Source organism: Mastigoproctus giganteus, chromosome 12, assembly GCF_048544385.1.
Source record: "Mastigoproctus giganteus isolate SK-2022 chromosome 12, ASM4854438v1, whole genome shotgun sequence".
Lineage (NCBI taxonomy): Eukaryota > Metazoa > Arthropoda > Arachnida > Uropygi > Thelyphonidae > Mastigoproctus > Mastigoproctus giganteus.
Genome location: NC_143586.1, coordinates 168,384,106 through 168,403,117, shown reverse-complemented (window position 1 = coordinate 168,403,117; position 19,012 = coordinate 168,384,106). Strand labels below are relative to the sequence as shown.

At 36.0% G+C, this 19,012-nt stretch overlaps 1 protein-coding gene across 2 annotated transcripts in view; it reads right to left on the bottom strand.

The window, feature by feature from the left end:
• LOC150077582 (serine/threonine-protein phosphatase 1 regulatory subunit 10-like) overlaps positions 1 to 19,012 on the bottom strand; it is a 540,490-nt gene that overhangs the window by 485,571 nt on the left and 35,907 nt on the right. For both annotated transcript variants that reach the window (XM_090385982.1, XM_090385983.1), the window contains exon 2: positions 7,104 to 7,354. The gene's annotated coding sequence lies outside the window, so the exon portion shown is untranslated. The remainder of the gene's footprint in view (positions 1 to 7,103; positions 7,355 to 19,012) is intronic.

Sequence of the window (19,012 nt, the reverse complement as noted above, 5' to 3'; positions counted from 1 at the left end):
CAACAGTTGATGGATGAAGTGCTCCACAGACCCTACACTACTTTCAGAGCTCTGCAGCTAATTTTCTGATGTCAATAGTGATATTTCAGGATTAATGCCTCAATTTTTATAACACTTCTGTTATAGCAGTAGCTGAGCATCCTGGGATTTCTTCATCATGCACTGAGGTTTTTCCACATTTGAACTGTTTATACCAATATGCAAACACTGTAACCTGAGCAGTCTTTTTCATAAACAGCAAACAGTTTTCCATGGATTGTTTTGAATGTTTTTACCTTGCATAAAGAGGAATTGAATCATTGATCTGTATTGCATTTTATCCCTAGTGTCACTTCACTCATGCAACTAAAAGAACAGATCCAAAACACCAAAAAACAGCTACCCTAACTATCCTACATGCTTGTAACATGTCAATCAGGAAGAAAAATCTTATGCCAGTGCTGTACTGTGGTGGTGCCCCCTGTGCTAGACTTAGACTGACTTTGCCGCTCAGTCCATGCTTCAAGGTTATTTAAATGCACCTTCTCCACCTGGCAACAAGCTGAAGTCAATGCCTTATGCAACCAGTACCGCAGAGTGACAAATGATTATACCTCCATGATCCGAAAATGTAAGAAAGATTACTGAGTAAAAGGCTGGTCTCCACCTCTGGGAAGTAGTGATTGACCCCCTCCCAGGAGCTCATTTGTAGTTATACAATACACTGACCCCTGTGGGCCAGTATATTGTATCACTACACATAAGCTCCCTGAGGGAGAGGTAATCAATTCACCTATTAACTCCACAAGGAACCATGACTATTAACTGGAAAAATCCATTTAAAACATAATGGAAGCACTCTCTGGTCAGGCACCTGCAACTGACACTGCCCAACAGATTGAGATCTGTATACAGAATGAGCAATATGATAATCAGGTAAACAAGCAACCACTGATCGACAAATTAAATCAAGCCCTCTGTAGAATGAAGGATACGAAATGTCCCCCCCCCCCAAAACTCATTGAGATGGAAGTCATCAAGAAGGTGGCACAGATAAATCTTCATTTTCTTCTGAATGTAAGCTCGCCAACATCTGCCTGATACTCAGAGCTCCCTGAAAATCACCAGACCAGCTGTGATCCTACCGTCCAATCACATTCTTCCCAGTACTGAGCAAGCCCTTTGAGCATCTTCTGCTCAACTGGTCCTCATTACACTACAACGAAGCTGGTTTGCTGAGAGGCAAGAATGGTTCCAGCCGGGCTGTAGCACTGAAGATGCTCTGCAAAACTAACTGCTGCCACCTCCACCACCCAAAAACATTCTTGTAATCACCACTGATTTCACTAGGGCCCTCAATATGCTTTGGCAGTACACCATTCTCTGACAGGCTCAGATTCACCAAAACCTCTACAACTGCATCCAGGACCTGTTACACAAGAAAATAATGATCTCATCAACTGACCAATCTTTCTTTCATCCGATCCACAGGGCTCTGTCCTTGACCATTCTGTGGAACAGTCTTAGATGAACTGTTTAACCTGGACCTGGGATCATCAAGGCAAGCCTATACCAATGATCTTATTCTTAGTCTCCACTGACACCAGAGCATCCCTTGAGGCCTCAATCAATCAAGCCCTATAGGTCCCCAGACTTGGAACAATATACACATGCCCAAGATTTCATCAAAGAAACCAAAATCAATACTTCCGAAGCTGTGAAGTATAAATGGTACTCCCAAAGAGTACCATTCGTACTTGACTGCCTCTACTGATTAAGATCTCTGAACAAACCATCAAACTGGTAACAGAATTAAGACACTTGGGAATAGGCCTGGGCAGTAAACTCAATTTCCACCAGCAAATCACTTATCTTCACAGAAAAATCATGAACTATACCTCCATGATTAGTAGTTCTGACTGGGGGCCTGAACAGGCACATTCTCCTGCCCTATTTTATAAAGTGCTATTCATTCCTGCCATCACATATGGTGCTGGTGTGTGGTTTAAAAGGGCCATCATCAGCAACAACAAACAGAAACTTGCGTCAATTCAGTTCCATTCTCTTACAATTACCAGGGCCTGTCGTACAGTCCATAACCCGTCCTCTAGTTTCTTGCTGGAGTCCTCCCTCTCAATGTGGAGGTGATCCAGTAGGGTCTGCACTACTTCCTGTAGTGCAGACCCTACTGGATCCAAAAAAGGCCTCGTTACAAAAAATTCCTGCCAGAAGTTTTTTTTTTTATGATAAGTTGCTGAAACCTTCCTAAAACCACCACCCTGGTTCTCCCCAGGAGTCCATGCCACCTCCTTGATCTTCAGCCACAGGTTGATTAAACAGAAGCTCACGTATATGGGAATTATTAATAATCCCTTCTGCATATGTGGACAACCTGAAGATTGGGCCCATCTACTCCTGCCCATTGTATTAAGACCTCTGCAGTGTGCTCATCACCACGATTAATGACCTGCCCTGCGGCCTCAATCATCTGTTCATAAATGAAGAGGGCTATTACTGAGCATTTACAAAATACGAATAAGATCTCTTTACTAAAAGAGACCCTTCTTACTATAAGGACACCCATAGATATCAAACAGAACAGCCATTCATCTCAGTCTGGCAACTGACCTCTGCTCCTCTGAATGTATTGTAACCCCTCTTCTGGAGGTAGGATTCTCAATAATACTGAGGTCTTCACCTCCTGGATTGTCTTACACTTGAATAGACTATACCTACTGGACTCACCCTACACTGGAATTGACCTGTCAGACCTATCCCACACCAGAATTGAATCCGTCCCATGGACTTTCTCCTTACTAGAACTGACCTGTGCTGGAGGTATCTGGACTAATCCCATGCTAATCCTGACATCAATCATGGTTAGAATTTGCAAACCTTGTTCATACAGGGCAGGAAACTCCTACTGACCCTGTATCCCAAGGTGGTATTGTTGCTAATCCAGCCTCAGAATGGATGGGATTCCATGGATTAAACACCCACTCAGATGCCAATGAAAACTACACCCAGCACCCTTGCTAAGTGTCTTTTTCTCCTCCCTGGGGGTTTCTCCTTTTGCCTGGTGGAGAAAATCCTCCACTGTCAACTAGGGGATACATTCATCTATATCCCCCCACCTGCTCTCACCTCCTGGATTGTCTTACACTTGAATTGACTATACCTACTGGACTCACCCTACACTGGAATTGACCATACGTGTCAGACTTATCCCACACCAGAATTGAATCCACTCCATGGACTTCCTCCTTACTAGAACTGACCTCTGCTGGATGTATCTGGACTAATCCCATGCTAATCCTGACATCAATCAGGGTAGAATTTGCAAACCTTGTTCATACAGGGCAGGAAACTCCTACTGACCCGGAAGAAGGGCAACAAGATTAGCAACAATACCACCTTGTATCACAAGGTGGTATTGTTACTAACCCAGCCTCAGAATGGATGGAATTCCATGGATTAAACCCACTCAGATGCCAATGAAAACTACACCCAGCACCCTTGCTAAGTGTCTTTTTCTCTTCCCTGGGGTTTTCTTTTGCCTGGTAGAGCAAATCCTCCACTGTCAACTAGGGTATGCATTCATCTGTATCCCTCCCTGCTCTCACTTCTCCCATCAGCCTGTCCTCTAAATGGACAAGAACAGCCAGACAATAATGGACAGTCTTACTTACCTCCCAGAGGTGTGTGAACAGGAAACTGGGGTCCCACCAGGGGCCCTGCAGCCAAAGCCAGAAAAAAACAAAAACCAACATAATACTTTACACATACAACACAACCCTTTGTCTGGCTTTTTACAGAGTACTCTGTTTTCTTCACAAGGGCACTTTTGGCACAGATGTAGAAAGCCACTGGTGGCACTCCCTCCTGAAACACTATGTGACACTACATTCAGCCCTGCAAAGAAAAAACTGTCGGATCGAAACCAAAATCTGCATAGTTTCCATAAAAATTTAGAGGATCACACAAAAAAAAAAAAAAAAAAATTTCTATCATTACTTCTGGGTGAATATAAATCTTCTTTGAACTCCCCTCATAACTATATCAATCAAGCATGCAAAGCATAGCAACAAAATTTTCAGATTGATTCATAAAAGGGATTCAAAGCTAAATGTTCTCCATGTTTCTCAAAGAAACAATGTTGTAAAAAAAAAACTTTATACAAGTTATTCTCTGGACCATAGTGACAATGATATAAGGCAAACAATGCACTTTTTATTTATGATATAAAAGTAACAACTACAGGAACTCCCCAACTTATGCAAATTCAACTTTACATAAGTTTTTGCCAGCCAGTGCAAACTGAAAAAAATATGGAAACTTATTTTGCAGCTGTAGGGATAAATGGAGGTATTGTGAAAATATCGTAATGTGAACCCTAACACTTTTTTTTTTGCACCGTATTTTCCACCTTATAAGATGCACGGGCATACAAGACGCATCCTAGTTTTAGCCACATATTTTGGAAAAAATAATAACCCTTCTATTATCCTTCGATACTGTTTACGGTGAAACTAAGAAGCGATCTTTTACCAACTGATGTAAACAAATATGGTGACATGGCTTGATACGGGACATAATCAGGGGGTAGAGGTATTAAAAATAGATTAAATGGAGTTACAATTATTTTTTTAAATGTTTTTATTAAATGGACTTACAACATGGAGTTTTTTATTCAATTCATAAAACACAAGAAATTTTTAAAAATATTAACATAACAGGGTGTCCTGAAATTTATAAAAAAATTATTGATAAAGAAAATAATAATAATAAAATTAAATATGGTAATTATTTTTCTCAAAATAATGGTATACGCTTGGGTAAATGTTCAACCAATAATGAAATGTTTGTTTCTGAAAAAAGCTGACAGAAGTAACGTAACAGAAATTCTTACTCCCCCTAAGACAAATACGGGCGTCACTTTCTCTTTGTAAAAGATGGTTGGAATTGAAAAATCCTGATCCAGTCTAATTAGCCCCCCCATACCATAAAAGTGCGAGATCATAGATGAATACCATAAAAGCAAGAGATCATATTATAGAGGAAGCAAACACATGGGAAAATGAAACAAGTTTTTACTTACGTCTGATTGTGAGATTCATATCACTCAGATTTAAACAAATTTTCCACAAAAAAAGGATTACTGGTATGTACTGTTGCCATAGATTGTAACCACTGATAATTGTTAAAAAAATATTTCAACAGATAAATCTTAAGTAAAATTGGTGTGAATTTCAAAGGGAAGTTTTCAGAACTCAGTTTACCGGCACTGCATCATCGAAAATACATTGCCGGTAGTCTTTAGGCCTAATCTGACATTGACCATATAAGACGCAGGGTGATTTTCTGAGTATTTCTTCGAGGAAAAAAACCCGAGTCTTATAAGCCGGAAAATACGGTAATTCTTTCCAAGTCCTTGGAAGTTGAAAATTTTCGTTATATTACTAAGCTATTTATCTCTCTAAAAGGTCATATAATGGAAATTGCATTACATTTTCATCGTTATCATATGTTCTGTTATAAGAATCAATTTTGAATGTCTTTGTGATACTTTTCTAAAGCACATTTCTGGAGGTCATGACCACAAAACAATACAAACAATTTGCACACTTTCCAGTTAACTAGGCTTTTCTGTTAGTGCATCTAATTATAAATGGGTAGTAAACTATCTTATTGCATTTGCAATACTACCGATAACTGGAATTGTGTGGGTTTTTACGTTATTATGGTGAAATGTGTTTCCCCTTCCTTTTTATATGATTGAAGATTTCAATCATATAAAAAAAAAATTTTCAGAAACTTCTCTTCATTCCTATTTATGTATTACAATAATGACCACAGAAGGTGCAAGTGGTGGTGAAAAGTGAAAGTGCAAACACAGAAAGTGCAAGGTGGTAGTACCAGAAAGTGAAACAAAGTTGATTTAGAAATGAAGATTAAAATGATTAAGAAGCATGAAGCAGGCCAAAGTTTGTCATCTATTGCAAGGGAATTAGGTCTCACTGCTTCAACAGTGATCATAAAACAGCGTTCAGGTGTTATATCGAAGATGGAAAAGCTATTAATAATACAGATGAAAAATCATATTCAGAAGCAAGTGCCCCGAGTCTAACAGCCATTCAAGCAAAAGCAACAAGTATTTATGAAGATATTAAGTATAAGTACGGCAAACCACAAGCCAAGTTCGTGGAAAGCAACGGGTGGTTTAATAGTAATAGGTTGAAAATCTGATGATGACGATGACTGTTCTTACCAGTTGAACTGAATTTCTTTACTCATAAAAGTGATAAAGTGTAATATCTATTTTCTAATTCTAAAAAGTTTTATTTCTTATCTTTAAATTCAAGCATAGGCACAGGCTTTTGGCACATCAGCAAAAAAAAAAAAATTGTATGACTCCTCCCATCGGTACCATTGAGTTTGATTTTCCAAGCTGTCTTCAACATATTCAGGTAATTAACGATTCACTAGCTAAAGGAATTTAAACAATGAACCGACATGTTGACCTTACTTCCCTATTTAAAATAATGGGAAACTGATTTAGTCTTATGCAGAGAGGTTTAAGGAACTATCTTACATAGATAAGTGTAATTGGAGTTGCTAAATTATTTAACCCTTCCAACACAACCTAGATCTTTTCACAACGCCATATAGAAAAAAGCAAGGAATGTGTACTTATGGGGGAAGGGAAGGGAAGGGATGGAGAGATCAAAAATGCAGTAATACTTTGTGCTCTTGTTATAACAGATATATTAATGAACACTTTAAATTTTTGTAGGCTTCAAAGTTTAAATATTATCTTTTTAAACAGGTGACCTGAAATTAAACATGTAACAGGCTAAAAAAAAAGTGAAATGCAATTTCAATTTTGTTTTAGCTTGCTACTGAAAACAATTTGTAAATGTAATCTAATAAAAATATAGATATATTTTAATTACATATTTCAATATGTAATTTATAAAAATTAGTTTTTTGAGCACTTTCTGTATCAGAATGTAATATATACTATTAATGGATGCAAAGAGGTTTTCTGTACAATACACAAATCCTCCTAGCAATATAACCTTTAAAAGAAATTTGCACTCTGCCACACAAATAAATTTACTTACCAGCCAATAAAAATCACTGGGAAAGTGATTCATTGACAGGTGCTTCTGGGGCAATGAACAAATAACGATGGTAAAGTTTCCTGTGGGTGCATATTACCAAAAACTGCCAAACACGATAAGGTTGAGTGAATAATTCAGCACCTGACCTGTGAAGGTTGCAGCTGCCAGCAATCAGCAAAATGGGGTGTCGAAAGCTTGACCATGAATAACGAAATCAGCATACAGCAAAGCTGCAAACTGCAAAGTTCATTCTGAAAAAAAAAAATACATAAAATGAAATCAGATTTTATAGAATAAATACAAAGTAGCTTGAATTCACACATCTTTATTTTTCAAAGAAAAGATAAGCAGCAATATACATCACATTTTTCCTTAAGTTTGCAGTCATGTTAATGCCCATCAGACATACTTCTGAAGAATAAACATATGGTAAGTGCAGAGAAACACTGTGCTTCAAGAAAACTAAACCAGTGATACAAGAATTTTTATGGAATCCATCTAGTAGATTATGCTACGTATAAATGGCACAAAAATTGTGCAAGCTGGTCATGTAATAGAAAAGGCCTATAGTCAGCAAAATAAATGATGGAATATTAGCATAGCCTGAAAAAAATCACTGTATCATAAACCTAGATCCTCAATAATCTTGGAAGCTTGTACAAATTACACCTGTAATTTGTAGGCTTTTAGTTACTGCCAATACTGCAGCAGTAACTAAAAACCTATACATGTTTTTCTTTTGTAATGAATAAAGATAAAGAAAAACAAGAGACATTGTGTGACAACATGGTAACAGTTGAAGATGATGAAAACACCTTTCAATATATTTTCAGTGATAAGTGGAACTTCCAACAAATGTGTACCATTGTTTAACCAATAAATTTTTTTAACAGCTAATAAATTAAGAATCAACACTCACCATAAGTTGAGAAAGTGAGAAGACTAATAAGCACGTATAACAACACAACAGCCCTAAATATTTTCTGTGCATAAAGTTCAAAGTTTATGAAACTCCATTATTTTTTATTTTTTGAGGATGCAGTTTGTTGTGTTGCATCTTTTACAGCAAATCAATCACCGTGAACTGGATTGATTGATTGATTTGGTTTTTAATGGTGCATTGGCAGCTAAGGCCATAATGCGCCACCATGAACTGGAAAGAATAATTTTTCGACACAAGAGCATGTCATTCCATTATCTGCTACAAGTGAGAGATCATCTAAGGCCGGGTGCACAAAGGCTATAAAGACATGATAGAACAACTTTACTTATTCAAGAACAGTACACACTGCAGTTTATGTAGCAATACACATACCAAATGTCTTAACTGATGTGTGCAACACTTAAGAAAGCAATTTCCAGGCCACTCCATCAGTCATTATAATCCTCTTAAGTGGCCTCATTCATCAAGATCTAACCACATTTAATTTCTTTGTGTGGTTTCAGATATGCAGTTAATCACCTGCCATTACCACAATCCATCAAACTATATCAGGATTACTAAGCTATTGACTAATCAACTCTACAAAGTGAGAGACCCTAACATTCTCCATAAAGGAAACCAAATTAAACCAACACAGGGCCATCCCTTTAATATAAAGTCAAATATTTTCAGTACTGCAATTGCCCTGAAACTGACACATATGTATGCAAATATGTGTGCATGTGAGTGTACACAGTTGTGCTCATGCACACTGTAAACTATAAGCAAAGAACTATAACCAAAGTAAAAATATATGGTGCCATAATTCTGTGCTCTACAAATTTTACTAAATGTCTATAACTGCTCCTATCTATACCTGCTGTCAAAAGTAATCATGAAATTTGCATTCCATAATATGGAATGCAAATGGTCCACGTTAGGACCATAACATAAAATTCTAGTTTGATGTTGTGACCTCCACATCAAACTAGAATTTTATGTTTAGAAAGCAATGTTACAAGATCATTTGTTTTCCTTTGCAGTGTATTAATTGTACTGCCATTTACTGATACTTCATAAATTCAGAGTTTGGTTTGTTTTTGTCAGATAAGGACAATGTTATTATTTTGATCCAAATGATGTTCCTAGTAAACATTACAAAGAAACTGATGAAAATCAGTCACTTGAGGATTGTGAGGAAAACTGGAAACAAAGCATTGTTTCATTCAAATAGTTTCCTTTTTACTGTTTTATACTGCGGATATCAGTCAGTAAATAAAGTATGCTAAAAACTACAACTGAATTTTTTTTCCCCCAACTGCTTTTTTTACTAATTGTTGATTTGAAGATATTATAAAGGAAAATAACTTTACCAAGAACTAAATGGCAACAGAATTCCATTTTTTGAAGAATTAAATTAGAAGAATTAGATTAGATATAATTAGTAAATGAAAGAGCAACAAGGCTCAGTATGTCCTACGTTATTGATCAATTTTCAAAATAATGAGGAATTACCTCAATATATGCATGGGGACGTTTCTTCACTAACACTCTCCTTGAATTTAAATGAATATTAAAATAACGAAATGAATTCTACCCTCGGAGGCACACCATTAGCGATCCAACATACCCAGCATCTGAGGTCCAAGAGCTCTAAACCCGTGACCAAAATACATCAGAACTCCAACGAACGACAACGAGTGGGAGAAGACATCGTGTCTATAAATTAAAAATGAATACAAATAACTTCCAAAAATCCTAAAAAAAAAAAAATTCCAAAGAAACATCCATATGTTGATGTAATTCCTCTCATCATTTTGAAAATTTTTGAAGAATATATTTTGGAAGAGACTTCTGCAATTCTTTGGATTCTACATTGCTGCCAAAGCAAAGCAGAGGAATTCAGAGTAAGTGATCTAAGGTATAAAATATTAGCATTAGTAGTAGCAAATGATGTGGGAAAGTAAGCTTATAATACAGCATCAGCCAAAAAAAAAAAAAAAAAAAAAGACACCATTTCACCTATTCATTCACTCCAATAGTTTGTCTGGCTCTTCCTTGAATTTATTTAAACTATCAGCTTCCACAACAACAGATGGAAGTTCATTTCAGCAATCAACCACCCACTGACTAAAGGCAAGCTTCAACTCATCTATTCAGGCGTAGACGAGTGGTCAGGCACGCGGGTGTATAAGTACACATGCCCTGAGTGACCCGGGTTCAAGCCCATGACTGCTGAATACAGTGCTGTTTCTTGTCTCTCTACCTTGTGAACTCCTCTGACCATGTGGTCGTCCAGGAGTATAAACAGAAAATTTATTTCTTCTGCAACCATCCTTCCTCAATTTGAGAAAGAGAGAGAGATCTAAAGCATGGTTCTCAACTTTTTTTTGCTTGTGGCCCACTTCTCAGTTTCATTAACCTGTGGCTCCACTCTCATTGTTTAATTATAATAAATGCAATATTTATAATAGATATGTACTTTATCAACATGTATTATTTGTTTATAATATTCATTTGTTTTTATAACATTCATTTTTATAATATTAATATTCAAGAATATTTATAATAGAATTTTTACTCATACAATATTGTTTATTCACAACATACAATTATGCTCCTAACAAAAAATATTACAATATCATTGTCCCTTAGTTTAGTGAGATCCTTACGGATCTCACTAATTTCTTTTTATATTAGTAATAATTTTATTTTAGAAGTGAACTTTGTGACCCACTTAAGTTTCCATGGACCCCAATTTTACAACTTTTACCTGCAGCCCCTCAGAAATACGACATGGCCCCAGTTGAGAACCACTGATATAAATTATAAAATATTAGCATGTGTGGGAAAGAAAACTTATACCGCATCAGCCAAAAAAGACATGCCTATTCATTCACTCCAATAGTGTTAGCTCTTTCTTGAATTTATTTAAACTATCCACCATCCTTCCTCAATTTGAATGTGTGTTGGGGGGGGGAGAGGGTACAAGCAAGAAGAATCCCATCAGCACCAAACTTGCTCAATCCGTTCAAAGCCTCAATCACATCACTTCACAGATGCCTATGTTGTTTGTTATTTGTTTTGAGGAGCATTAGCAACTAAGGCCATATTGCTCCGGGATATGCGGTGGTCATGGGCTCGAACCCCAGTCTAATCAAGAAGCGTGTGCTATGCACTGCTGCTCCTGCCCACCCAGCTACGGAGGCACCCACAGATGCCTAATATTGCTGATTATCTCAATAAAGTATCATAAAACTATCAGCTTCCACAACAACAGATGGAAGTTTGTTTCGGCAATCAACCACCCACTGGCTAAAGGCAAGCTTCCATGCATCTATTCTGAAACCATCCTTCCTCAATTTGTGTGTGCGTGTGCATGCCCACGTACAAGATACAAGCAAGAAGAATCCCATCAGCACCGAACTTACTCAATCCATTAAAGCCTCAATCACATCACATATGCCTAATATCGTTGATTATCTCAATGAACAGTATCATAAATACTTTGTTACAAGCAGACATATTGCATTAAATCAGGCCTGGGCAAACTTTTGGGCTACAATAGGAACTCAAAAAGAAGGCAGGCCGCACGTAAAATACTATTTTCAGATATATGTTATTTGTTATCATGAAGAAGAAATATAACATAAAAAAATTATTCTCTAACAACCAAGAATTTAATGAGATGAATGGAACTGTTTTACATCTTTTAACATTTTTTTTAATTTCGGGTGTTAATTTTGTAGTTGAGATTCTTAAAACTGCTTGTAAATGTTCATCTGTGATGCTTGATCGTAAAGAATTTTTATTTAGATTCATGATGGAAAATGTTTGTTCACATATGTAGGTTGATCCAAAAATAACCAACATTTTCCAGGCAAAATCTTTAAGTTCATCAAATTTGTCCAAATTAAGAGTATTGTAAAATTTACAGATTTCCTCACGACAGTGCAATTCCCTTAAATCGGTATCACACTGCAGATCTATAATCTGAAGCTGTAGTTCACTCGGTGCACTATCAATTTCTATTGAAAATGGGTCGCGCACTATCGCCAAACTTGCCTCAATTTTTCGCAAATCGCCAAATCTTGGTGAAAAGTAGTCATTCAAAGCGTTGATAATTTCACAATATTTTTCAAATTTATTTTCTGGAATCTTCAGCTACTTCATGGTTGGAAAGTGGTCTAACCTTGTTAATCAATAAATGTCGAAGGAACAACTGGAGTTTTAATTGAAATCCCTTCAAACTTTTTACCATATCATGGGCATATAAATTTTTCCCACAGTGTTGAAAGTATTTAAGTGTGTCACAATGTCCATGGTAAACGCAAAATCACAATTCCAGTTATTATCAGTTAATTCGGGAAAGTCCATAATATTTTTCAGTTTTAAAAATAGAACGATGTCATCTTTAAGATCCCATACTCGCCGAAGAACTTTTCCTAATCTAAGCCATCGAATTTGGCTATGATAAGGAATATCTGTGTACTCTGATTCAATATCTTGAAGAAAATTAACGACTTGTCGGTGTTTCAGGCCCCATCGATCGTATTAAATTTACTAGTTTAATAATACAAGATGTGACTTGTTCAACTTTTAACACATTTTTACATAATACTTGATGTATAATAATACAATGAATTGTAATTAAATTATAATCAGGATAATTTTCACAAATTTTAAACTGAATTTTCTTTAACGCTCCAACAGTTTGTCCTGTTGTCAACCTGTCAAACTTGGTGCTCCGTCAGTTATTACGCTTACCATTTTGTTCCATTGTAAATTATATCTTGTTAAGCATTTGTCAACTTTTTCAAATATATCAGCTCCCATTGTTTGGTCTTTAAGAGATTCCATTGAAAGAAGCTCTTCAATAATTTCAAAATTAGAGGTACATCCACGTATGAAAGTTAATAACCGCACAGTATTCTTTTGGTTGTTACTTTTTGTCGAGAGCTATTGAGTACCATGTTATGGATTCAAATACTGATAATTGCTCATTCAAATTTGTATCGATAGATTCAATTCTTACTACGGTTCGCTGAGATAAACTTATATTCTCAAATTTGTGTTTAATGTCAGGACACAATTCCACAAGCTTCAGTCATACATTCTTTAATACAGTCTCCATCACAAAAAGGCTTGTTGCTTTTTGCAATTATATGAGAAATAACAAAACCTGCCTCTACAGTAGGCTTCTTGTTCCTTAGTTAGCCACATAAACACATTTTGTGGTCTAGATAAATTTTGAATCAATTCATCAGCAGTTTTCTTTTTCGCTTCCACATTCGGAATATTTAGTAGTGAAATGTCTTTTAATATTGTACTCTTTCAACGCTGAGACACTCTCCCGGCAGATGAAACAAATAGTCTCGTTACTTATGTTAGCAAAAAAATATTTTGTATTCCACTCTTCATTGAAGACACGATGCTTTTGTTGAATTTTTCACTTTTTATTCATTTTTAAAAGGGCATAAATATTTTTATTGCTACTGGCACCAAGATGATAACCGAAGATAACACAAAAAAAAAACTAACTGCGGGATGACTGTCAGAGAAAACAGACTGGAACTGCGGGGTCAGCAGTCCTATCCAATTACTCCACCACCGCAGCAAAGCCGTTGTCGTCATCACCAGTTATCTGTTACCGTAGTTTTGCGCTGTTAGTTTATAATCGCAAATTATACCGTTATAAAAAGCGCCCATTGGCTCGCTCTGGTTCACGCACTATTTCAAATTCTATCTCAATTTGAACAATACAGAGATGATAAAACAATTTACAAGTCAACAAATTCTATAATGTATTACATATACAAATTTATTTTTCAAAAAGCCATCGCAAAAGGCATAAAATAAGTAAACTTTTTTCAAAAATACAATTAAAGCTCGCAGGCCACACAAAAATGTGCGGAAGGTCGCATGCGGCCCACGGGCCATAGTTTGCCCAGGCCTGCATTAAATAAAGATATTGCTGGTTCAATAAGGGCAAAATTTTATTCAAACAATAATTCTGAAAACCCAACAAAAAAAGTGCAGACCTTTGTGTATTTGTTTTTGGTCACTCAGAAAAGGATTACACATCAACCACTCTGTCATATTTTTTAAAGCCCACTAACGATAGCCTGATAAGACTATATTTACCTTTCACCTCAAAATCTGTGCTTCAACTCATCCAAAAAGTGCCCTAAGGTATGAAATCAGCATATTTCATTTATTCGCTTACTGATATTATACTAGTATTCAACAGCAGAAGAATATCGTAAGCATCGTTAGGAGTGTATTCAGGAAGAGCTTATTACCAGACATGTAAACAAATAAGAAAACAGAAAAATAGCAAGGATAAGATTCAAGTGCAAGTATTGACTATCTGGCATGGAAATACAAAAAAGGACTTCCTACTACTTTCCACAAGATCATAAATGAAGTAAACAGGAAAAGTAAAAGGAGGAAAAGTTTTAATTGTAAAGCCAATCTAGATTTGTGAATATACAAGTTATATAGAGAACAGACCACTACTGTGCTCACTATTGATTCACTAAGTCAAATAAATAATGGCAGTTGTTTTTCTGCCATTCAGAAGACTCAATTGTGAACAGCTGCACCTTCAGGACGGTGGCAGATCCCTCAAGAACTTTGAACATAATCAGCTCTGAAAGAAGCTAGTTGTTCAGCTAGTAGGAGAAAATCTGAAAGATCACGCTTTCAAGAAAAGGTTATCAAGTTCAAATGAAAGAGAGACTGAATAGCTGTACTCTGTGATTAAAGATGAAAAATCAACATAAGTAAGACTATGCAATATTAGTAATGGTAAATGATGCAAGAAAACAAGTATATATAGGATTAGCCAAAAAAAAAAAATCCCCTTACACTTCTCCATTCCCTCCAATAGTTTATCTTCTTTAAATTTAAGCTATCAACTTCCGCAACAACACAAATGAAAGTTTGTTCGAGCATTCAACCTCCTGTTGGCTAAAGGCAAGCCTCCACATATCTACAGCAGACTTGATTTACCAGGACACTTCAGGACTCCAAAGTTAAAAAAAAAAAAAAAAACATCCACCAGAAATCATAAAATTCAAGTAATAAATAGAATATGTATTAACAGATGTTTTGCAAGTTGTAAATACGTAACAAGAAGCAGCATTATAAGTCATGATTGGGAGATGAATGTAACTATTATCCCACAACCCCCACTGTCTTCACTAAAATGCTAAAAAAACTCAACGCTAAAAAAAAAAAGAAAAGAAAACAATAGAAATAGAACAAAGTTTAATTTGTTTTAGCGCATCTTATGGATTATTGTGTTCCATCACACAACAAAGACAAATCGTGTTTTGTTATTTATGACAGGAGTATCAATTTTTTTTTTATAGTGAATATTTTTTTTGTTTAGAAATACCAAAAATAATGGGTAAATGCAAATGAGTTGTGCTTTCAATTGAACAAAAACTTGAAATTATTCAAAAGTTTGAAAACAGTGTATACTTTAATTCTTAAATGAACCATTATGTTGGTGACCAACCCATAAGCAACATCAAAATAAAGGGAAACTATTAGATCTGAGAGCATTAAAGGCATGACTTGGCAAAACAATTAAACATTCTACATACAAGAATCTTGACAAGGCAATGGTGTTGGTTTAGCCAACAAAGAACAGAAGGCATGTTGCAGTTTATGCAGCCAGGGCAAAATATTTTTTCTACAAATTAAAATTTCAGGGTGATTTTAACACAGAGGCACGACATTCGTCATTGCCATTCAAGGTGAAAAACTAAGTGATGCACTGGCCGCACAAGAATTTACCAGTTTCAAAAATTTATTAAAACCAATGACCTTACGCCAGAGCAAATTTACAATGCCGATTTAACAGGATTGTACTGAAAATGTCTTCTGTCAAAAACTTTGGCTTATGAAACAGATGTAAAAGCTCTTAGGACATAAAATGCAAAGGCAAAGAATGACAGTTCTTTGCTGTGCTAATGCTGCCAGGTCTCATTCTTTGAAATTCTGTGTAATTGGAATATCAAAAGACCACGGGCTTTTGAGTATTTCAATATCAAATTTACCTGTTGAATACTACAATAATAAGTCAGGCAGGATAGACAAGAAGATATTGTAACTAAATTTGTGCCTTCAGTGCACCAATGCCTGCAGTCACTGAGCTTGACACAGAAAGATGTCCTGCTGTTAGATAACGCACCAAGTCATCCTAATGAGGAAAATTCTAAAATCAGATGATGGAAATATTTTCGCAAAATATTTATGCCCCACCAATGTGACAGCTTTAATACAAGCTATGGATCAAGGTGTCATCCAACAAATGAAAGCAATTTATCACAGAAATTTAATGGAAGAAAGTTAACGGAAGAAAATGATAGTTTATTGACATTTTGGGGAAACGATTTACAAAGCTTCAGCACCATGGAAATCAATATTCACAAAAAATTAGCCACAGTCTTGCTTTAAATCAAGTATAAGCACTTCTTGACTACCTGCAGCAGCAAGACAATAGTGTTCTGTCAGAAAAAATGGTTTTAAGAAATATTTGAAGTACCATTCGTTAAAAAGATGCAAAAGGGAAAAAACATTCTATATGTTTATATTTTTCTAAGTGAATTGATTTTTACTTATCTCTCCTACTTTTCGTAAAATTAAAATATAAGGTTAAAAACAAAACGTTTTAAAGATAAATAGACTTTTTAAGTTTGAACAAAACTTGTAAAAAATACAGTATTATGAAAATTATTGTGCACCCCCACTGGTAGCCTTTGGCAGCCTATGCAGGCATACGTCATTACCTATCAGGTATGTTTTAATACCTACGCAACCACCATATTGGATATGCAAGCAGTGTGTGGTAAGTTTTTTGTTTTTTATCTATTGCTTTTTTTTTTTTTTTTTTTTTTTTTTTTTTAAGTACTTTGCTGAACATTCTGATATTTTTGAATTAACCGGGAAATCAATTATCAAGGATTTTATTTTTACCATCTATCCGGGAAAATTGAGTCTACTGTATTCATTCTTCCTTAATTTCAGTTTATTCACTCACATGTGCATAGTTTGAGCAAGAAGCAGAATCCTATTATCAATGAAGCTTGCTCAATCCATTCAAAGCCTTAAACACCTCAATTAGATCACCTCGCAGATGTCTATTCCCCAGATGCTGCAATTTTCAAAACCAAAGCCTTTCTTGGTAAGACCACGCAATCTTATTTCCGGCACACCTACATTCTTCCTAAAATGAGGATTCCAGTACCTATATACGATATGTCCCCTACCATTGCCTTATACAATGGGATAATTACCTCAACCTTATTAGCAAGATTCCTGTATATCACTGAATAAAATTTCCACATGAGCATTGTGCTTGTCTGCAATGCTCAGAGAATTTGATATCTAACTGCACAACTACCCCCTTTCTAATTTTCTACTACATTAAAAGTTGTATACAACACAGTTGGTACATCATACTGAGGTTACTGATACCCACACATGCAATACATTTCTCAGCCCATCTGCCTAACTTTTCTAGATCCTATTGCAATATCATACAATCCTTACTGAAATTAATCACCCATCCAACATTTTATCACCTGCAAACCTGGACATTAAGCCTGATATGTCTTCACCAATACCATTAATAAATAGAAAACAACAATGTGCCCAAAACCAAACCCTGGCGAACTCCACTAATAACATTAGTCCACAAAAAGCATGTCTACTCATTACATCTGTCTTCCCTCATTCAACCATCTCTTTATCCATATCACTAAAGAAAAAAATACCTAATTCATTTGTAAGCAACCTGAGCAGGATCATCAACAATATCAAGTGGATCAATTTGATTCTTCCTCCTAGTGTTCACATAAATAAAGAAATCTTTGCTTTTTTTTTTTCTTTGCATCCTTGGCCAAGGATTTCTTGTAATCTACCTTCGCTTGCCTAACATTCTTTGAGACTTCATTACAGACTAACTTATATCCACCAAAGTACTGTATCACCCAATAATTTGTATGCATGCCATGCATTTTTCTTCTCTGCCAAAAGTCAGTGCATCTGACATCCATTTAGGCCTAAACATTGAACCGTATTTCTTAGTTGGTATGAAAAATCCTAGTAACTTCTAAGATTAATCCCTTTAAATGCATCCCATTTAGAAGTTCCTGATCGTAACATCAGTTGGTCCCATTGTGTTGGTCCAACTGTGTGGGACTTCTGTAGTCACCTTTAAATTCAAAAACCCCTTCCCCGTACCCTTGATGGTAGTTGCATCATTAAGTAAATTACATATCAATACACTATGATCACTGCCACCTAGTGGTTCTTTTATCTTTAGATTCTTAATGCATGAATAATCATTACTGATAATCACATCATGAGTATTACACACACACTCACTCTCTCTCTCTCTCTCTCTCTCGTTAACTCCCTAACATACTGGTGTAGGAAACAGTCATCCAATAAAACTACAGAAGTTTTGCTAGTGTGTGAAGGTCCAACCCACAAATTCTATTAACATCTAGAAAGTTAAAATCCCCCATTACAGGACATTGATTTACAAGCCCCACTATTTCTCTGTACAGTCGTTCATTGTACTCATCAGTCATTAGGCCTATAACACACTCCTACTTTAATTTTTGCTTTTCCAATGCTTATGTCACACCGAATTGATTCATACTGCACTGGATACCCATGTCAAGCGGCTGCACTGCCTTAGATTTTGTGCTTCTCTGCTAATAACGGCATAAACCCACCCCACCTCTTATCCTGTCTATATCCTTTCTGTACACATTGTATTCCCTATATTCAAACTCTGCTTCCCCTACATCTGAGTGACACCATGTCTCCGATACCCCAAAAATGTCCTCATTTGATGTCTTGACTGGCACTTCAAATTCGTCGAATTTATTTGCTATGCTCCTAACCTTGGTGTACATGTGGGTATATATTTGTAAACATTATATATTGTTGAGGAGAAACACAA